Here is an 18755-nt window from a genome sequence, read left to right on the forward strand (position 1 = left end):
GACAGAAAATAACAAATGCTGGCGAGGTTGTGGAGAGATTGGGACTCTCATACACTGCTGGTGGGACTTTAAAATGGTACAATCATTGTGGAAAGCAGTATCGCGATTTCTTCACAAGTTGGAATTAGAAATACCATTTGACCCAGCCATTCCATTACTAGGTATATACCCTAAAGAAATGAGAGCCATTTCAAGAACAGACATATGCACACCCATGTTCATCGCAACCCTATTTACAATTGCCAAAAGATGGAAACAACCTAGGTGTCCATCAACTGAGGAATGGATAACCAAACTATGGTACATACACTCAATGGAATACTATACATCCCTAAGGAATAATGTAGAACCTGCAAAACACTGCATAATGTGGATGAACTTGGACTACATGATGCTGAGTGAAATAAGTCAATCACAAAAGGACCAATATTGTATTAGTCCGTTGTTGTGAAAGTTAAGGAAAGGTTTATCTATAGAAGTAAATTTTCTTTGTTGGTTACCAGGGGTGGGAGGGAAAAGGAGGGGAGGGAACACTGTTAGATAAATAGAGATAAGTATTGATTTGTGTGAAGTGGAGGTCAATGTACCAAATGTGAGTGACCAATATGGAAGCAATGAGGATGAGTAAGACATAGAGAGGTGTATGGGAGGTACAGACAACAAATACAAACTCTTTTGCACATAAAGTACTGTGTTGTCAGTGAAGGCAAACATGGGAATATGGGTGGATAGATGGGAGGACAGGCTGAACTGTTAGGTATGTCTAAGAAATAGGGAGTGTATCCAAGTACATGTATAGGGTTGGCAGACAATGGTCCTATAGGTTTATGTGAATGATCAGAATTCCCAGGTGTATAGTAAGAGCTCTGGTAGCATAGTGCCTAAGGCACTTGACTGCTCACCAGCAGACTGGAGGTTCAAACCCACCAGCCACTCCTTGGAAGGAAGGTTGGGCAATCCTACTTCCATAGTGATACTGCTTTGGAAACCCAAGGAGGGGTTGCTATGAGTCAGGGCCGACTCGATGGCAAACAACAACAACAACAACATAGTAGATCTGACAAAGGGCAAGGTTGTGGTCACTGCTTGGTCACAGACAGCTACCCAGAGGGACCGAATAGTTGAACCTGTGGCCTTGGGACCATAGTCACAGCGGTCATCAAGTTCAATTGGCATAACATACTATACAAAACATTCTTCCACCTCCTGCCTTGGCAAGTAGCGACTGGGATCTTAAAAGCTAGGAAGCTAACATCTAGATGCAACTATGGGTCTCTCCTCATCCAAAACAAAGAAGAATGGAGAAAACCAAAATTCATGGAAACAATTACTCCTAGCGACTGATACACTAACTGATCTGCAGCCTATATGACTATGAGACCAGAAGAGCTGAATGGTGCCCGGATACCACTGTCTTCCACTTGAAAAGGGATCTATGTAGGAGATCCTTGATAGAGTGGGAGAACAATGTGGAACAAAACTCAAAATCATTGGAGGAAAAAAAAAAGCGGGGGGACCAGGTTTGCTGGTCCGATAGAGCCGGATGGAACCACTGAGACTATGGCCCCTAGCTGCCCTTCGGGTCTGGAATCAAACCCACACCTGTGGTTTCCAGCCAAACAAAAGACAGGCATATGAGTTGAACATTTACCTCAAGTAGATACACTCCTTAGAGAGAACAATCATGGGAGAAAGAAGGACTGCTTATGCACAGGGAGACAGCTCAGGGGGCAGGAGTTTATGGAGGGATGGACACTGGGAAGAGGTAGCTATGGGGAGGAAGTGGGAGGGGAGCTGTTGCATTGTGGTAAACTGTGGTCAGTATCATGAGACGAAGCATATATGAACTGCTATACGGAAAGTGAATGTACTCTGTAAACCTTCACCTAAATCACAATAAAATAAAATAAAATAAATAAAAAAAAAAGAGACTTCATTAGCAAGATGATGTAAGATGGACACCTCCTGTTGTGGATCTTTGGTTAATCTATTTAAAATACACTGGTGTTCTTCTCTTCCTTTGTTTATCCACCAACAGTCATGGGTCACTTTCTCGGAAACACAAATGGATCCTGAAGTAAATTGGAATCTTAGCCAAAAAAAAAAGAGTGATTTTGTAATTAATATTCATACAGAAGAAAGAATCTATCCTTTCAGAGTATCTCATAACTGATCATTCATATGTGAATGGTCCTCCTTAGGTGCTACAGTAGCAAGGTTAGCAATTTACACAGTTAGAAATGGCCATCCTCAATCTATCTGCTTATAGATAAGACTGCTGACCGTGTTGCTAATGGCATGACCACACAACAAAAAACTTTAGAATCCTTGAAATATATCCACTGAACATCAAAGTTATTTTGAATTTCTTTTCAGCTTAACAAGGACGGGTTTCTTCTGTCACCAGTACCTCTTACTATTCATGTATTAACACATGTGAAATAGAACAAAATATCTCTAAAATAGAACAAAGAGCCTCTTGGTTATATACTATTCTTACCATGACAGTTTCTTCTTTCCTTGGTATTTTCAACTAGTTACCTCAAAATATTGGGTGTAGGATACACTCCTTTTGTCTAATTTGTCTTCCTCCTCTAATCATTGTAATTATTATCATAGGATTTGTTAAATGTCTGATGCATTGTTTTTCTCATTGCTCTAGCCAAACTTCAAGAAATGTGACCATGCATCAAATTATGTACCTAGAGAAGACTGATTTTTTTTTTTCTCGTAAAGAAAGATAAGATTTAGTTCTGAAGTCAAATTTTCAGAGTGCTCAGTTATTTCTCTAATGTGGTCCTATTCACAATACTCATCCCAATTAGATTTTATCCATTCTGGAATTAAACCCCAGTGCTATGGGTAAATGAAGTCAGATAAGACTCAATTGGTAAAAAAAAGTGTTGTTCTGCTACCAAAAGACAACATTTGAAGTCTTAAAAGCTGCCAGAAGAGAGGCCCAGCTACAATAAACCTCCCACATAGAGAGTTTAGAGAAAAGCACAGTAATACCTATGCATTCTGTGGAGATAAACAGTTTAAAGATTCACGCAGAGTGGAAGACAACAGTTTAGAGACTCACTGACAGCAGCCGGAGATGACTAATTCTCTTGTGGGTGATCTATTGCTCCCCAGCCGTAGCTTGATCAAAAAGGGGAAATATGTAGCAGTGTGCCTTAGAAAAATCGAGGTGCTAATAGATCTCAATAGAGTGACTTCAGACCTCAATTGAAATTCCACTTTAAATTAAGATTTTAATTTCTACTTTTCTAAAAGAAAGCCAGTCAGCCTTTTTCTTTGTCATGGTGTTACTGTTTGAATAATAAAATAGAGTCTGTAGCCTGGGTGAAGAATTGTTTAGTGTTTGTTAAACTTGCTATCTTAACTGACTCTTTGAGTCATGGGGAAATTGTCTGAACAATCTTCAGTTCCTTTTAACCAGATAAACTCTGTTTTACATTTCAAAAACTTCTGATTAGAGCTGATTCAACATTCTCTTCTTCTTTATAACATAAATCAGAATTACATTTCAAGGATTTCATCTAGAAGTGACCTGATCAACATTCAGTTACAATACCCCCACATCAAAATGCCTACACAGTGTGTTTCAGGAATATTCCCTTAGTCCAATTGTATCAGGAGGTAAGGAATTAATATTTCACTAAGAACTGTTGTTAAGAAAATGTGTGATTTGACAACTCCTTGTAAATTTTCCTCCCTTCCTCTGCTCTTTTCTTTGATGCGAACCTGTTTCCTTTTGTCTAGTTTACCAATAAATCCAGGTTATTTTTTCTACAAGGCAGGATACTTAGGCATTTTCTCTTAAAGTGACATGTTCCTCCATTTCATGAAATGCAATTATTCCTTGAATAAAACTTTTTGTTTTATTTTCACACAGAGAATACCAGAATACTCTGGTATTGTCACTAAGACAAAGTACATATAAAAATAGAATAATTTTTTATTTGTTCTCATTTCCTTTTTTGAACTTGTTTTTTAAATGCAATCACATAAAACTTTTGTAACAATTGTGCCTATAACATAGAGAAATGCAAAATATTTGACAACAAATGAATGTTGAGAATATTATTTTATTAGAGAGAAAATAATGTCATAAAAATCTACTAAAGCAAAGAAACTCACTGCCATTGAGTCAATACTGCCTCATAATGACCCCTTTTGGTTTTCTGAGCCAGTAAATCTTTATGGAAGTAGATTGCCCATCTTCCTTCTACGGAACTGCTGGTTGATTTGAACTTCCAACTTTCTGGTTAGCAGACAAATAACTTAGGCACTGGGCCACCAGAACTCGGGGGGAGGGGAGAAAAAAGGTAATGAGAAGGTTAACAAAATAAACTATAACTTGCTCCCCTTTAATCTCTTAACTTCCTTAAAAGACAGAGTAATATTTACAACAATGTAGAGATAAAATGCACATAACAAGAAGTGCATTAGGCATTGAGGATTAGGAAATGGAGTTGTAGAGGAGCAATATATTTATGATTTTACTAGATTTAAGTTAGTATAAATCCAAACTATAATCTGATAAGTATATGTGTGTGTGTGTATATATATATATATATATATATATATATATATACTTTAAGCCTCAGAGCAAAAAGTATAAAAGTAACTAAAAATATCTAGTTGAAAATCATTAAAGGCAGTTACATATTACACCAGAAAAGTCAAAAACAAAAGAAGGCATTAAAGTACAAATGATGGAAAAAGACATGAGATAACAAATTAAACCATATCAATTAAAACATTTAATTGTAAAGAATCAAAAAATCTAATGAAAATGTAGAGATTGTTAAACCAAATTAGAGAAAAAAGATTAAAAACTATTCAAATATATGATATCTAGCAGAAATATATTTTAGATTCAAATATAGAAACATTAACTACAATAAAATGTAAAAATATATACTATAAAAAATAACAACCATCAGAGAGGGAATAATTATACTAACATCAGTCAACATTAACTTTAAAACAAACAAAACTACTTAAACAAAAGTGGATGTTAATGGTAAAATTCCATCAGAAAGAAAAAAATATGTGTGCATTCACATAGCAAGACAACTGCAAAATATAATATATTAAAATGTAATAATTGAAATCAGAAATGTACAATACAATAAAAAAAAAAAACCTCAATTTCCATATTCTACTTTGACTAGAATAATATAGAGAAAAAACTAGGCAGAAAATTGACAAAGACATAAAATAATTAAATTGTAGTATGCACCAACTAAACCTAACAAGTATATTCAGAGTGTTCCAGCAAACAATAGTCAAATTCACATTCTTCTCAAAGAATACATGGGACATTCTCTGAGACAGATATATGCTAGTAATGTAAGAAGCCTCCACAGATTTAAAATGATTCAAGTTATACATAGAATTTTCACCAACCACAGTGTAAAGAAATTAGAAAGCAAAAGCAAAAGGCTTTTAGAGATATCCACAAATATGTAGAAACTAAACATGACAACACAAATAATGAATCAATTAAGAAATAATAGAAATTAGGAAATATTTTGAGATGTATGGAATTGAAAATTTCAAAAACTATGGAATGCAGCTAAAGCAGGACCAAGTAATATGTAGATGGGAGTTTAAAAATGGAGAAAGAATAAAAAATGATAACACAAACTTCCAACTTAAGAAAATTGTAAAACAAAAGCAAATTATACTAGAAAGTTATGTTATAAAGATGAAATAAATAAAAAATCAAACTACACTAGAAAGAGACACTAAAGATCAAAGGCAAAATAAATAAAATGGAGAACAGAAAATTTTCAATGAGGGCAAAATTTAGTATTCTAAAATATCAACAAAACTGACAAACCATTAGAGAGATTGACTAGAAACAAAATAGAGGAGAACCTAATTATTAAAATTACAAATAGAATATTTAACATCACTTACAACGTTAAAGAAATTGATAAAATTGAAAAATACTTAGAAAGACACAAACTACTGAATATAGCTCATGAAGAAATGGAAAACCTAAATAAACCTGTAACAAATAAATTAAATTATTACTATTATTTTTTTAAAGACTAGAAAGTACCAAATTACTACAAAAAAAGACATAACAAAACATGACAAAAGAAAACAACACTAGCAAAACCTTACATATCAATAGCTCGTATGGATAGAGATATAAAAATTCTCAACGAAATTTCAACAAGCTGAACCCAAAAATATAACCTTATATGAGTATGTATTATATGATTATATATATACACACACGTGTGTGTGTGAAATATATATATATATATATATATATATATATATATATATATATATATATAATTATACATCACTGTCAAGTGGGGGATATTTCAGGAATGCAAGCTTTGTTTAACATTTGAAAATCAATTTACACAATATGCTATGTTAATATAGAAAAGGGGGGAAAAACACAAACATGTTCCTCTGTATAGATACAGATACCATTTGACAAAACCCAAAACCTTTTATAAAACAAACAAATATCTGACAAACTGGGAATAAAAGGGAAATCCCTTAACCTCATATATCATGTCTACTAAAAACCCACAGCTTACATCATACTCAGTGGGAAGAGGCTGAATATCTTCTAAGATCAAAAATAAAAAGAAAGGTATTAATTTCACTGAAAAAATTATAGTAAACAAAACTACTTAAACAAAAGTGGATGTCAATGGTAAAATTGTGAACCCATCAGAAAGAAAAAAATATGTGTGCATTCACATAGCAAGATAGCTGCAAAATGTAATATAATAAAATATAATAATTAAAATCAGAAATGTACAATACATTAAAAATAACCAGCAATTTCCATATTCCACTTTGACTAGAATAGTATAGAGAAAAAACTAGACAGAAAATTGACAAGGACATAGAATAATTGAATTGTAGTATGCACCAACTAAACCTAACAACTATATTCAGAGTGTTCCAGCAAACAATAGTCAAATTCACATTCTTCTGAAAGGATACATGGGACATTCTCTGAGATAGGTATATGCTACTAATATAAGAAGCCTCAACAGATTTTAAATGATTTAAAATGATTCAAGTTATACATAGTATATAGTACTAGAAGGTTTAACAAAGACATTTTGACAAGAAAATGTAATAAAAGGCATCCATATCAGAAGGGAAGTAAATTTATATTCACAAATGACATAAGCTTGCATATAGAAAATTCTAACAAACCGTATTAAAAACTATTAGTAATAATAAAGAAGTCCAGCAATTTGTAGGATAGAAGATAAATATTAATAAAATGAGCTATGTCAATACAGTATCAATGAGCAATTGTAAATAATTTCTTTATAACAGCATCAAAATAATACAATATTCAGAAATATATTTAGCAAAGAAATGAAAAATATATACAATAAACAATATACAATTTTGTTGATTAGAATTAAAGAATGTCTATATAAAAGGAATGATTTCACATGTTCCTGCATTGTTGTTGGGCAATCTACTTCTGTAAAGACTTACCGCCTTGGAAACCCAATGGAAGTAGCTATGTGTCAGAATCAGCTCAATAGCAGTGAGTTCTAGGGTAAGAAGACTTAATATTGTTAAGATGGCAATGCCCTACCTTGTTCTACTGAATCAACACAATTCCAATCAAAATCACACCTTGGTTTCTTTATTTATGCAAAATAGTACAAGTTGATTCTAAATTCTATATGGACATACAAGGGAATTAGACTAGCTAAATACTCCTGTAAAGCTGAACAAAATTGGAGTAATCACACTTTTCAATTTCAAAATGTACTGCAAACCTCAGTCATTAGGACAATTTGGTACTAGCATCAGGATATACTTACACATCAATGGAATAAAACTAAGAGTTAAGAAATAAACTCTTAATACTAACCAGATCTTGTACAACAAAGAAGTGAAATAAAATGAAGCAGATACAGATGATAACCCCAAAACACAGAGGTTCACAGGAAAAGATAAAGAAGTAGATCAAATACTGATTGGAGAACGAGATTGAACAGTGAACAAGTAGACATACAGAGTGGTGAATTGTCAACTGCCTGAATAATTGTAGCTATTTTGAAGTGTTGCAAGCAGAATTCTGATTGAAGCAGGAACCAGATAAGAAGCTCAGCCCCAGTGAGCAGAAGCACAGCCACTTACCTCCACCCACCTGGCAACCAGTCAACTCCCCTCCCACTGCCAGTGTTGTGCCACTTTATTTACTTTTTATTTCTTTTTTGTTCTTCACTCTTCCTACTATTTTATTTTCCCTTTTTTTCTTATCTTTTTTCCCCCTCTACTCCCTCCTTTTTTTTATTTATTCCCCTTTGGATCTCATGGATCAGGTGGCCTGCTCCCAGCTACATCTGTGGTCAACAGTGCCTGACAGTCTGTCTGCAGTCAGTGGTGCACACTGCATCATTGACTGCTAACACTTGCAACAGCATGGTACATTTTTCTCTCTCTGTTTTTTTTTTTTTTTTTTTTAATTATTCTTAGTTTTCCCCCTTTCCTCTCATTTTATTATATTTACTTTTTCTTTTGTTTTTCATCCTCTCCCTTCTCCTTTTAATTTAATCATCTGTACGGAGTCAATGACCCTACCCAGACATACTTATCACATCAGCCACCACACCCACTGGGTTCGTGTCACCACCTACTCCAGCACCACAGGATTGATAACACACAGCACTCTACAATAAACCTCTCTCCATACAACTAGTTGTTACACTTGTACCCACACTTTCACCACTATCAAATAACCCAGAAAGAGGTGGTGAGCAACCAATGCTTCCACATTAGTGACCAGAGAAAATACCAGCCCCATTGTCTGTGTATATTAAAACAAAACAAAACAAAACAAAATGGTGAAGAAAATTACATGCAATCAAAAAATACACACCATAACACCACAAGGTCTCTGAGACACCAAACAAGTTCAAAACATAAATGCACACACAAACAGGACAAGACGGATCAAGCAAATGACAAATATACAGGGTCTAAAAATCTTCCAGAGAAATAAATCCTAATGGAACTACTTGATAAGGATTTCAAAAGAATTTTATTTAAGATTCTTCAACAGATTAAGACAGAGATCATGATATCCTTCTCCAGGGACTGGTCCCCTCCAAAAACACAACCTAAATATTTGAGACCAGTCTGGCCACTCTTGCTTCCAAGGAGCACCCTGGCTGTACCCCTTCCAAGACATATCTCTTTGTCCTTCTGGCAGTCCATGAAACCTTTAGCATTCTTCACCAACACCACAATTCAACTGTAGCCATTATTTTTCAGTCTTCCTTATTCATTGTCCAACTTTCACATGTATACAAGGCAATTGAAAAGACCATGACTTGAATCAGGCACACCTTAATCTTCAAAGTGACATCTTTGCTTTCTAACACTTTAAAAAGGCCTTTTGCAACAGACTTGCCCAAAGTAATTGGCTATTTGATTTATTGACTTCTGCTTTCATGGGTGTTGATTGTGGAAGACCCTCAACAAGATGGATTGATACAGTGGCTGCAAAAATGTGGTCAAGTATATTAAGGACTGTGAGGAAGGTACAAGACTGGGCAATGAAACTAATCTCTGAAATTTATAGAAAACTTCAATATGTCAATAACAACAACAACAAAAATCCAGTTTAAAAATGGGTAAAGAACATAAACAAATAGTTAACCAAGGAAGACATTTGGGCAGCCAACAACACATGAAGAATTACTGTTGATCATTAGGCATTGTTCTATTAGGTGCCATAGAATTGGCTCCAACTCATAGCAAACCTATATACAGCAGAACCAAACACTGCCCAATCATACACCATTTTCACAATACTTGCTATACCTGAACTATTGTTGCAGCCACCGTGTGAATCCATCTCACTGATGGTTTTCCTCTTTTTCACTAATCCTCCATTTTACCAAGCACGATATACTTCTCCAGGGAAAGGTCCTTTTTGACATCATGGCCAATGTACATGAAATGGAGTTTGGCCATTGTCACTTGCAAGGATCATTCCAGCTGCATTTCTTCCAGGACAGTTTTGCTCATTCTTCTGGTAGTCCATGGTATTTTCAGTATTCTTCAACAACACCACAACACAAAAGCATCGACTCTTCTTCAGTCTTCCTTATTCATTGTCCCATTTTCACATGCATATGAAGGGATTAAAAACACCATGTTGTGGGTTAGGAAAACCTTAGTCTTCAAAGAGAATTTTCTTTGCTCTTTACCACTTTATAGAGGTCTTTTGCGGCAGATTTGCCCAGTGCAGTACTACATCTGATTTTTGACGGCTGTTTCCATTGTTTTTGAGAGAGAGGCAAAGCAAAATAACAATGAAATATCATTTCATTCCAGGGTTAATAGCAATGTTCAAAAAAACAGAAAACAAAAATGCTTCCAAAGGTGTGGAGAAACTGGAACCCTCATACTCTGCTGGTGTGACTGTAAAAAACCACTGTGGAAAATAGTATGGTATTTCCTTAAAAAATTGGGAATAAAGATAACACAAGATACCAGAATCCTACCACTAGGTATTGTGGTAGTTAAGTGGCCTGTCAACTTGGCTGGGGCTGGTTTTGAGTGGCTGGGCAGCTGGATGTAGTTATTCCCCATTTTGAGACTAGTAATCAACTCCATGGTGGTATCTACTGGAGCAGCTGAGTAGCTGTCTCATGTATGTGGTTTGCTACCAGTATAGAAACAGAAGCATTGGGAAAGGTCTCTCTAGTTTTTAGCATGTTTGGACCTTGCATGTAGCTGAGTCTTCATTCAGCAGACTGTCATGTTTCTGCCAATCTTGGGACTATGTCTGCACTTGAATAATGGCCTGCCATGTTGATTGGTAATCTCGGGACTGTGCAACTTTATGTGTTGAACTTTGGTTTGTCAGCCTCAGCAGCCTGCAGCCTGAGATAAGAGACACCTCCAGCTTCAGTGGACTGGGAGCAAGAGGCAGAGCTGAAGACCATTGTTGAAGAGATTTTATCCAGCCCCTAGAGCTGGCACTTTAAACTGAGACTTCTAGCCTCCTAAACTGTAAGAGAATAAGCTCTTGTTTGTTAAAGCCACCCATTTATGGTATTTTCTATCAGAGCAGCACTAGATAATCAAAACGGGTGTATATCATAGAGAAATAAGAACCTTGATATGAACACATATGCACACACATGTTCATCACAGCATTATTCACAATAGCAAAAAGATAGAAACAACCTAGGTGTCCATCAACATATGAACGGATAAGCAAACTAAGGTGCATACACAAAATGAAATACTATGCAACTTTAAAGAATAATGATGAATCTGCAAAACATCTCACAAAATGTATGAATCTAGAGGACATTATGCTGAGAGAAATCAGTCAAACACAAAAGGACATATATTGTATGAGACCACTATTGTCAAGAGTCAAAAGAGGTTTACTCACAGAAAGATTCTTTGAGGGTAATCATGGGCGGGAAGGAAAGACAGGGAAATGACTAACTAGAGAGTAGACATGTATTTGGTGAAGGTAACGGCAATATATAATAAAGGGGCTGCCACAAAAAATTAATCAAAGCTGAGGAGGACACTGGAAAGAGCTCAAGGTTTAAAGACAATAAAGGTAAATAGTATGACATGCACAATTCTATAATAACAATAATCTATGAGTGGGTACATAGAAAAACACCAAAGCTGTACAGGTGTGGGAAGGTGGATGGCAGTGCACCACAAATATATATATAGGTTCTACAGGAGATATTTCTACATATGCATTTTTATGTGCTGCAAATATGTCCATGAAAATAGTAGAGAATACAGGGTTAAAATTAGGGAAACTTCATAGCCATAACAGAATGTTCAGAATATGGTCCTGAAGGTTCAGGACCATGTTCTTGGGAGATCTCAAGATTAATTGGCATAACATGGTCCACAAATACACCACTTTAAAAAGTAATTTAAGAGTTACTCAAAATATTAAATAAGCTCCATCAATATTGTTGCATGTATCAAGACTTCATTTCTCTCACTGGCTAAGTACTATTCCTTTGCATGTATGTACCACATATTGTTTATCCATTCATTCATTGGTGGACATTTAATTGTTTACCCTTTTTGGTTCGTGTGAATAGTGCCATAATGAACATTGATATACAAGTATCTGTTTGAGTCTCTGCTTTCAATTCTTTTGTGTATATATCTAGGAGTAAGAGAGCTCTGGTGGCATAATGCCTAAAGCATTTGATTGACAACCAGAAGGCTGGCAGTTCAAACCCACCAGCCACTCCTTGGAAGGAAGATTGCGCAATCTAGTTCTGTAGAGATACCACCTCAGAAACCCAAGGAGGAGTCACTATGAGTAGAAACCAACTTGACGGCAGAGAATTTGGTTTGTTTTTTTGGTATCTAGGAGTGAAATTTCTAGTTCTTATGCTAGTTCTTATTCTTGATCATTAGCCATTGTTCTATTAGGTGCTATAGAATTGGCTCTGACTCATACCAAACCTATGTACAGCAGAACCAAACACTGCCCAGTCATATACCATCTTCACAATTCTTGCTATACCTGAACTATTGTTGCAGCCGCCGTGTGAATCCATCTCACTGATGGTTTTCCCCTTTGTCACTAACCCTCCATTTTACCAAGCATGATATACTTCCCCAGGGAATGGTCTAAGGGTGTATGTCAGGGTTATAGCCTTTCATCATACTTACTCAGTCTGTATGCTGAGCAAATAATCTGAGCAGCTAGACTGTATGAAGAAGAATGTGGTATCAGGATTGCAGGAAGACTCACTAACAACCTGCAATATGCAAATGACACAACCTTGCTTGCTGAAAATGAAGATTACTTTATGCACTTCCCACTGCTGTTGAGTCAGATCTGACTCATAGCAACCCCTCCTGGGGTTTCTGAGGCAGTATCACTATGGACGTAGATTGCTCAACCTTCCTTCCAAGGAGTGGCTGGTGGGTTTGAACATCCAGCCTTCTGGTTAGTAGTCAAATGCCTTAGGCACTACACCACCAGAACTCTTAAAGCACTTGCTGGTGAAGATTGACTACTTTCTGAAATATGGGCTACACCTCCACAAAAAGAAAACAAAAATTCTCACAACTGGACCAATAAGCTATATCATGATAAATGGAGAAAAGATTGAAGTTGTCAAGGATTTTGTCTTACTTGGAACCACAATCAACACCAATGGAAGCAGCAGTCAAGAAATCAGACATCATATTATACTGGGAAAATGTACTACAAAGACCTCATTAAAATGTTTAAAAGTAAAGATGTCACTTGGAAGACTAAGGTGTGCCTAAACTATGCCATGGTGCTTTCAATCATTTCATATGCATGTGAGAAGTGGAAATGAATAAAGGAGACCTTTGATTTGTGGAGTTGGTGAAGAATACTGAAAATATCATGGACTGCCAGAAGAAGAAACAAATATGTCTTGGAAGAAGTGCAGTCAGAATGCTCCTTAGAAGTGACAATGGCCAAACTCCATTTCATGTACTTTGGTCATGTTTTCAGAAGGGACCATTCCCTGGAGAAGAATATTGTGCTTCATAAAGGGGAGGGTGAGTAAAAAAGGGCAAGACCTTCAACAAGATAGGTTGACACAGCAGCTACAAAGACGGGCTCAAGGACAGCAAGGACTGTGAAGATGGCACAGGACTGGGCAGAGTTTCATTCTGTTGTACATGGTGGCACTATGAGTAGGAGATGACTTGATAGCACCTAACAAAAAACAACAACATGGTAGTTCTACTTTTAGTTTTTTGAGGAAAAACCAAGCATTTTTCCATATAGATATACCATTTGCATTCCTCACCAGCAATACCTTTTCAGAAAAGGCAAAGAGGACTAGAATAGTCAGGCACAGGGACCCATGTGAGGAGAGGGAACTCAGGCCATGCCCCACAAGCAGTGAGGTGGGAAGGCAGGGAAAGGACTGAAAAGGCAAAGGGGACCAGGAAAGATTGAGGAGTCAGCCACAGGGACCCAGGTGAGAAGAGGGAACCCAGAACATGTCCCACAAGCAGCGAGGCAGAAATGCAGAGAGAGCACAAAAAATGCAATGGGGACTGGAACAGATTGAGGAGTCAGCTATAGGGATCCAGGTAAGGGTGGTTGGAGGGATTTCCAATAGCTAAGGGAGACAAACTTGTCTGTTGGTTTGTCCTATTGTGGTGATATGTTGCTGTGAGTCTTGAGGCTGTGTCACTGGTGTTTCAAACCCAGTAGGGTGCACATGGTGCACAGGTATCAGCCCAGCTTGCAGACTGAGACAGATTAGGAAGAAGGAAGAGGCCATCCACTTCTCAAAGAATTGGCCAGGAAAAACCTTATGAATAGCAGAGAAACACTGTTTGATGCATTGTTGTTGTTGTTGTTGTTATGTGCCGTCGAGTCAGCCCTGACTCATAGCGACCCCTCCTTGGGTTTCCGAGGCAGTATCACTACGGAAGTAGGATTGCCCAACCTTCCTTCCGAGGAGTGGCTGGTGGGTTTGAACCACCAGCCGTCTGGTTAGCAGGCAAGTGTCTTGGCCACTATGCTATGAATAGTCTGAAACATTGTCCAATACAGAGGAGGAAGATGAATCACTTAGCTTAGACAGCTCTCAAAGTAGGACTGGGCAAGAGCTGCATTATCAAGTAAAATCAGCCTTACTCACATGGATAGGGTAAAGCTTTCAAGACCTTCATTTGCTGATGTGGCACCACTCAAACTGAGGAGAAATAGCAGTAAACATCCATGAATAATTGGAACATGGAGTGTATGAAGTATGTATTAAGGAAAATTGGAAGTTCCCAAAAATGAAATGGAATGCATAAAGATTGATATCCTAGACATTGTGAGCTGAAATGGACTTTGAATCAGACAACCATATAATCTATTATGCTGGGAATGATAGTTTAGAGAGGAATGGTGTGACATGCATCATCACAAAGGATGTTTCAAGATCTGTCCTGAAGTACAATGCTGTTAGTGATAGGATAATATCCATATGCCTACAAGGAAGACTCATTAATATGACTATTATTCAAATTTATGCACCAACCACCAAAGCCAAAGATGAGGAAAGTGATGATTTTTATCAACTTCTGCAGCCTGAAATTGACTGAACATGCAATCAAGATGTGTTAATTATCACTGGTGACAGGAATGCAAAAGTTGGAAACAAAGAAGAATCACCAGTAGTTGAAAAATGTGGCCTTGGTGAGAGAAATAATGCTGGAACTCATATGGTAGAATTTTGCAAGACCAATGACTTGCTCATTGCAAACACCTTTATTCAACAACACAAACAGTGGTTGTACATGTGGACTTCACCAGATGGAACACACAGGAATCAGATTGACTACGTCTGTGCCAAGAGGTGATGGAAAATCTTAATATCTTCAGCCAAAATCAGGCCAGGAGCTGATTGTGGAGCAAACCATCAACTGCTCATATGGAAGTTCAACTTGAAGTTAAAGACAATTAAAACAAGTTCAAGAGAGTCAAAATATGATGTAGAATATATCTCTCCTGAATTTAGAGACCATCTAAAGAATAGATTTGATTCATTGAACACCAATGACCGGAAACCAGAATTGTGGGATGACATCAAGAGTATCATCCATGAAGAAAGCAAGAGGTCACTAAAAAGACAACAAAAGAAGAGGAGACCAAAATGGATGACAGAAGAGACTCTAAAATTTGTCCTTGAGCAGTGAGTAGCTAAGGAAGATGGAAGAAATGACAAGATAAAAGAATTGAACCAAAGATTTCAAAGAGCAGCTCGAGAAGACAAAGCCAATTACTATAATGAAATGTACAAAGACCTTGAGTTAGAAAACCAAAAGGGAAGAACACACTCAGCATTTCTCAAGCTGAAAGAATTAAGGGAAAAAAGTAAGCCTCAATTTGCAATATTGAAAGATTCTAGGGGCAAAATATTGGATGATGTGGGGAGCATCAAAATGTTCCTTCCATCAAGATGGAAGGAATACATAGAGTCACTATACAAAAAAGAACTGGTCGATCTTCATCCATTTCAGGAGGTGGCAAATGATCTAGAACCAATGGTATTGAAGGTGGAAGTCGAAGCTGCAATGAAGGAATTGTTGAAGAACAGGCTCTGGGAACTAACGGAATACCCATTGAGATATTTCAACAAATGGATGCTGTACTAGAGGCACTCTCTTGGTTATGCCAAGAGATTTGGAAGACAGCTACCTGGCCAACTGACTGGAAGAGATCCATATTTGTGCCCATTCCAAAGAAAGATGATCCCTCAGAATGTGGAAGTTATCAAACAAAATAATTTATATCACATGCAAGTAAGATCTTACTGAAGATAACTCAGAAACGTTTGCAGCAGTATATTGACAGAGAACTTCCAGATGTGCAAGCTGGATTCAGAAGAGGACGTGGAACAAGGGATATCATAGCTGTTGTCAGATGGATCTTGGCTTAAGGCAAAGAATAACAGAAAGATGTTTACTTCTGCTTTATTGACTATGCAAAGGCATTTGATTATGTGGTTCATGACAAATTATGGATAACATTGAGAAGAATGGGAATTCCGGAACACTTGATCATATTCATGAGGAACCTGTACCTTGACCAGGAGGTTACCGTTCAAATGGAACAAGGGGACACTGCATGGTTTAAAATCAGGAAGGGAGTGCATCAGGGTTGTATCCTCTCCCCATAATTATTCAATCTATATTCTGAGCAAATAATCTGAGAAACTGGACTATATGAAGAAAAACGTGGCATCAGGATTGGAGGAAGAATCATTAACAACCTGAGATACACTGATGATAAAACTTTGCTTGCTGAAAGTGAGGATGACTTCAGGCACTGACTGATGAAGATTGAGGAACACAGTCTGCAGTATGGATTACATCTCAATATAAAGAAGACAAAATTCCTCACAACTGGACTAATAAACAGCATCATGATAAATGGAGAAAAGATTGAGGTTGTCAAAGAATTCATGTTGCTTCGTTCTACAATCAATGCCAATGGAAGCAGCAGGCAGGAAATTAGACAACGTGTAGCACTGGGCAGTTCGGCTGTGAAGGAACTCTTTCAAGTGCTAAGTAGCAAGGACGTCTAATTGAGGACTAAGATGCGCCTGACACAGGTCATGATATTTCCAATCACCTCATATGCATGTGAGAGCTGGTCAATGAATAAGACCAAAGAAGAGTTATCCTTTTGAGTTGGGGTGCTGGTAAAGAATGGACTGCCAAAAGAACTAACAGATCTGTCCTGGAGGAAGTGCAGCCAAGATGCTCCTTGGAAGTGAGGATGGCCAGACTTTGTCTCACCTACTTTGGTCATGTTGTCAAAGGGGACCATTCCCTGGAGAAGGATGCCATGTTGGTAAGGTGGAGGGTCAACGAAAGAGGAGAAGGCCTTCGAAAAGATGTATTGACATGGTGGCTGCAACAATGGGCTCAAGTATAGCAAGGATCATGGAGCTGGCACAGGATTGGGTGGTGTTTTGTTTTGCTGAACATGGGGTTGCTATGAGTCTGAAACAACCTAACAACAACCAACAATACATGAGGGTTCCAATTTCCCCACATCTTTGCAAACATTAGTTTTGTTTTGTTTTTTCCATCTTACCTGTTCTAGTTACCATCTTACCTGTTCTAGTTACCTAGTGCTACTCTGACAAGAATATACCACAAATAGGATGGCCTTAATAAACAGGAGTTTATTCTTACAATTTGGAGGCTTTAAGTCAAAGTTAAAAGTGCCAAGCTCTAGGGGCTGGGTGAAAGCCCCTCAACCTTGGGGTCCAGCTCTGCCTCCTGCTCCCGGCCCACTGGAGATAGAGACATTTCTTCACTCAGACAGCTGCTGGCTGTTGAGGCTGAAAAACCCCATGGTTGACAAGTCAAAAGGCACAGACCTGATGTTACTAAACCACACGGTAGGCCATTAACTTAAGTCCATTGTAAGTCCCAAGGTCAGCAGAGCATAGTAGGCTGCTGAGCAACGACACAGCTTCATGCAGGGTCCAAGCATGCCATATGCTAGAGAACATTCCCAAAGGCTTCTCCTTATATGCAGGAAGAAGACTATATACCCAAATGCAGCTACCAGCTGCTTGTGGTAGATCCCACCATAGAGTTGATTGCTAGTCTCCTCATGGGGATTAACTACCACCAGCTGCCCAGACACTCAACCAGGTCTAGCCAAGCTGACACACAAACTGAATTACCACATTACTCATCTTAAAACTAGAAAAAAATAAAATAAAATAAAACCCAAAGCCACTGCCATCAAATTTATTCTGAATCATAGTGACCCCTCCTTGGGTTTAAGAGGAATTATCTCTACAGAAGTAGACTGCTCAATCTTCCTTCCAAGGAATGCCTGGTGGGTTTGAACCACCAGTCTTGTGGTGAGCAGACAAGCACTTTAGGCAGTATGCCACCAGAGGAAACCCATCTAGGAAACCCATCCTAGAGGGAGTGAAATGGAATCACACATTCTGATTTTGATTTGCATCTCACTGATGGCTAATTAAATTGAATATTTTTTTATGAGTTTGGTATATATTTGATTGTCCTATTTGGTGATATGTCTATTCAGGTTTTGTCAGATTTTTTTAATGAGTTACTAGTCTTTTTGTTTTCAAGGTTTTAATATATTTCTTTTTTTATTAGGATTTGGGTGAAGATTTACAGAGTAAATTCACTTTTCATACAGCAGTTCACATATACTTTGTCTCATGTCATTGACCAAAATT

Source organism: Orycteropus afer, unplaced genomic scaffold, assembly GCF_000298275.1.
Source record: "Orycteropus afer afer isolate SDZICR_OR568_19922 unplaced genomic scaffold, OryAfe1.0 scaffold00004, whole genome shotgun sequence".
NCBI lineage: Eukaryota > Metazoa > Chordata > Mammalia > Tubulidentata > Orycteropodidae > Orycteropus > Orycteropus afer.